The sequence below is a fragment of the Meles meles genome, unplaced genomic scaffold, assembly GCF_922984935.1.
Source record: "Meles meles unplaced genomic scaffold, mMelMel3.1 paternal haplotype, whole genome shotgun sequence".
In the NCBI taxonomy this organism is placed as follows: domain Eukaryota; kingdom Metazoa; phylum Chordata; class Mammalia; order Carnivora; family Mustelidae; genus Meles; species Meles meles.
Genome location: NW_025721617.1, coordinates 246,535 through 251,694, shown reverse-complemented (window position 1 = coordinate 251,694; position 5,160 = coordinate 246,535). Strand labels below are relative to the sequence as shown.

The 5,160-nt window shown below is 35.3% G+C and overlaps 1 pseudogene; it reads right to left on the bottom strand.

Annotated features, from left to right (window-relative positions):
- Nucleotides 1-3,533: 3,533 nt before the first annotated feature.
- LOC123936605 lies at nucleotides 3,534-4,488 on the bottom strand (annotated as a pseudogene).
- Between the last annotated feature and the right edge of the window lie 672 nt (nucleotides 4,489-5,160).

Sequence of the window (5,160 nt, the reverse complement as noted above, 5' to 3'; positions counted from 1 at the left end):
TATATTATATTATGTTAGTCACCATGCAGAATGTCATTAGTGTTTGATATAGATCCCAAGATTCATTGCTTACATATAACACTCAGTGCTCCATGCAATACATGCCATCCTTAATACCCATCCCCAGGCCAACCTATACCCCTCCAAAACCCTCAGTTTGTTTCTTGGATTCCACAATCTCTCATGGTCCATCTCCCCCTCCAATTTCCATCCCCTCAATTTCCCCTTCCTTCTCCTAATGTCCTCCATGCTATTCCTTATGTTCTACAAGGAAAAACATATGAGTATTGATTTTCTCTCCTTGTCCTATTTCACTCATCATAATCTCCTCCTGTTCCATCCATGTTTATGCAAAAGTTGGGAATTTATCCTTTCTAATGGCTGATCAATTAATATTCCATTGTGTATATGGCCTATATCTTCCTTATCCATTCATCTCTTGAAGGGCATCCTGGCTCTTTCCACAGTTTGGCTATTGTGGATATTGCTTTTATGAACACTGGGGTACATATAGTCTTTCTTTTCAATTTATTGTATTTTTTCCCTATTTTCTCAAGTCAGAGACCCATCTGAAAGGTTTTTTTTTTTTTTTTTTTTCAATTATCTACTGTCTCCTGTCTGCTTCATTTTAATGTTCATTCCCTTTGTAGCATCTCCTAGTCTCTGGGAACCTGAAGTGGTGGTTATCTTGTCTCTTTTGTAAAAGCTTCAATTCATTACATCCTATCCCCATAGGGTTCTAATTTTCATCATAAAATGATAAATACATAAATACATAAATGAATAATACAAAATTTTATTTTCATAGTGTATTTCCTAATGTGATTGACTTTTTAAAAATATTTATTTATTTATTATTTATTCATTTATTTATTTGAGAAAGAGAGAGAGAGAGCATGAAGACAAGTGGGGAAGGGGCAGAGGGAGAAGAAGAAGCAGATTCCATGCTGAGCAGGGAACCAGACACAGGGCTTGGTGCCAGGACCCTCAGATCATGACTTGAGCTGAAGACAGCTGCTTATCCACTTGAGAGATCCAGATGCCCAATCTGTTTGAATATATATATATATATATATATATATATATATACATATATGTACTCAACTGATGAATCACTGAGCATTATTAAAAAAAAAACTAATGATGTACTTACTATAACTTGGTTAACTGAATTTAAATCAATAAATTTATATTGCATTTATACATAGAAGACATTTTATGTTGTTCTACAACAAAATATATGCATGTTGGAGTGCAGTTAAAGTAGAAGACAGCAATTTAAAATCATTAATATGGGAATGGATATAAATGAAAGAACCATGATTTAATTAGGACTAAATCATAGTACTTTTAAATGATCATGTGCTTAATTATTTCCCTTAAAGGACTAAGTTACAGTATGGAATGGTGTTCCTCCAACATTAGTGGGACACAAACACATAGTCTAAACTCCAAGATTAGTGCCTTCCCAATCCATCTGGAAATCTATTTGCCGTGAGTCACACAGGGTAAAAGTATTCACTTCCATGAGTTACATATGAAATTAAAACAGTCAAACATAAACAACATACTTTATAAACACATATTATTCAACAGAACCTCTTCAAGTAGGACTATCTTCCCTCATTGAATATTTCTCCCTTCTTTTCTAGTGCCATCTTCTAAACACAGTCTTATTTGTGGATTCCCTTTGGAGTACCAGAGCGTTATGATATCACCAACTGAGTGGTAACATTGCATGATAGTATCTATTAAATGACACACTGCTCTTATTTGAGATAGCTTAGAGATAACTTCTATTCTTCAGTGAAGTGAGATTTTGACTCAGTTTTAAGGATTCCCTCATCCATTCCTCTAGGAATTCTGAAAGACCCATGTTTAATATTGTTGACACAGCTGAAATTTGACATAAGTTTTCCAGAACTCTGCTTTGTATCTCTGTAATACAATGCAATTTGATATCTTCTGAGATAATTAAGGAAGAAGTTGTTAGATTGTTAGTTCTCCTTCTGAATGTTTCCTATTCACTAGAAAACTGGCTTTATGTTATTTTAGTCATTTTTAAATGATGTTAGTTATTTATTTGACACAGAGAGAGAGAGAGAGAGAGAGACAAGAAAACAAGAGCAAGCAGGAGGATCAGCAGGCTCCCAGGATGCTGGGATCATGACCTGAGCCGATGGTAGAAACTTATCCACCTGAGCCACCCAGGCAGCCCTATTTCAGTCATTAAAAAAAAAGGAAATGTGTAATAAGTTCCTAATGTTCTTTTCCTTATCTTATTTTTTCAGTGTTCCAAGATTCGTTGTTTATGGATCACGCCCAATGTTCCATATAATATGTACCCTCCTTAATACCCACCACCATGCTTACCTAACCCTGCACCCCCTCCCCACCAAAACCCTCAGTTTGTTTCTCAGAGTCCACATTCTCTCTATTATATAGCATATTTTCAATTTTTTGAAGTATATCAACATTTGGAAACATCTATAATGCCTCATGCTTTAAATTTAATTGGTTATAAATATTTTCAATCATTCATAGTTTTATACCACAAGTCTGAGTCTTTTATTCTTTATTTTTACTTTGTCTTTACCCTGTGTGCTCAAAATTTTAAAATTATGAATTATTCAAAACATAAAGTTTATTTTTCTGCTATCTTAAAAATAACATTAGTTTTTGCTAGCCACCTTAACCCATTCTATTACATATAAGAGATATAAGAGATTAGGAAGAGATCAGGAAACATATAAGAGATCAGTAAACTTTAAGACTGGGATGTTAATTTGTAAGGCAAGTCTAGAAAATTAGGTCCGTAATTGCACTGGTAACTTACAACCCTTGGTAAACAAGACAATCACTAAATGGTCTGCTGGTCAGATTCTTGAGCCCAATTTACCAGATTCTAGTTCTGCTAATCTGAGATGGGCACAAAATTGGTATATTTTGTGAAGTCAGCAAGTTATTACAATGCAAGTGATCATAAATCCACTCTTTGGAAGCACTGATGTATAGTGAAGGCTTTTTTTTTACACCAGAAAGAGGAATTAATAGTCCTATTAGATATATAGAGGAAAGAAACACTGATAAATTTATCTCATTCCTGATGGTTTATAATCATGCCCATTAATTAACATTATCAGGGAATTATCCTGAGGTACCTACGTGCTTGATTTTTTTTTTTTTTCATTTTAGGGATGCAGACACTGATCTTTTCTCATGGTATCAACATGAAACTGGTAAATACTAACATGTACATTACCACCAAGAGTGAACCATGAAGAGAATTGATGTACACAGTTCCGTGTCCTTCATCAGAACATCATCTTGGACAATCAGAAAAAGATTTCAAGATGGAGAAAGGAAAGGATAAACATTTTTTCCCTGCAAATAAACTCAGTAAATTGAGTTGACTTTTCAGGATCTTGAAGGGATTATTTTTATTATTATTATCATTATTATTTAACTGACAAAATGCCCTTTTGCTGGTGCATCTCTATTTTGTCTATGGGTGATAGTGAGATTTCTGCCATTTACCTGAAGGACAGACACCTCCCCTTTAACTTTTTCAGTGTCCTTAGAACTTCCTTGTTCCTAAGACTGTAGGCAAGTGGGTTTAGGAGGGGTGTGAGGACAGTTTCAAACAGAAAGAGACCCTGATTCAACTTTGGAGTCTTGGCAGATCCAGGTCTCATGTAGATGCACATGCCTGGACCAAAATAGAGACCCACCACACAGAGATGAGAGGAACATGTCGCCAGAGCCTTGTTCCTGCCTTCTGGGGGAGTTCATTCGAAGTACAGAAAGGAAGATAAGAACGTCGGAAGACAAGATAAGAGATAAGGGCAGCAGCAGAACAAAGACGCTTGTTATCACCACTGACTTTTCATAGGCTGAGATACCCTCACAGACTATCCTGAGTACAGCCATGACTTCACAGAAGAAGTGGGGAATCTCTCTGGGGCTGAAGATGTTAAAATGCAAGGTAAAAGCACTGTGTCCCAGGGAAGTAAGTGCCCCTCCATCCCAAGACATGGCAATCATCTGTAAGCAAACCTTAGGGTTGATGATGACTGGGTATCGAAGAGGATTACAAATAGCCACTTAACGATCAAAGCACATGAGAGTTATAAGGATGCATTCTGCAATGGCCACAGTCAGGGAGAAGAAAATTTGAGTCCCACAAGCCATAAATGATATGCTCCGCCATCCAGAGAAGAAGTTGGCTGCCATTTTGGGGACAATGCTGGAGGTCAAAGTCAAATCCATTAAGGAGAGCTGAGTGAGAAGGAAGTACATGGGGGTGTGGAGATTGGGATACAACCAAATGAGGAGGATCAAAAGAGTGTTGCCTGTGAAGGCAGCCATGTAGATCAGGATAATGATGGAGACCACGGCTGTGATGCATTTAAATTCAGGGAAGAAGCCCAGGAGAATGAAATCTGTGGTTTCTGTCTCATTCCCACTCATCATGACCCTCTGTAATGATAACAGGCAGATAAGAGATTTTTAAAAATATCATAGAAATGAAGCAGTTTTCTTATTAAATTTTAACAATGGCAAATATAAAAATAATCGCCCATAATCACTTGAATCAGTTCTTACTAATTTTCTATATTCCTTATCTATGATTTAATATACTTTTAAAAACCAGAGTATACATATTAAAATGAATTCTATCAACTTTATGTATTAGAGGTCATTTTCATATATTAAAGGAAACTGGACTGCTGTGGTTTCTGTTTTTGTTTGTTTGTTTGTTTGTTTACAATTTAAAGTATGACCAAGAGATCATAAGTCACAATTTCAAACTGCACATTATCCAATTTTTTCACTATTTTAGAAAATCATGTTATTCCATTCTCATCCTTTTGGAGACTTCCTTAGTAATATTTTGAAGAAAAATTTACCCTTATTTCCAGGTCAGATATTATAGACTTTATTTGGCTATGAAAAAAATTGCTAATTTAATTTATAGAAAGATTTATTTTTATAATTTCAAAACACTTCTACTTAAGTCTTTTGGCTCGGAACATTATAATTTAAGGGAAAATTGATCATTATGGCTGTACTTTGTGTTATACGCATTTATGATAATTTCAGCTTTTAATCTAATTAGCTTTATTTTCTATTCAGGGAAAACACTTACTGTGATTACAT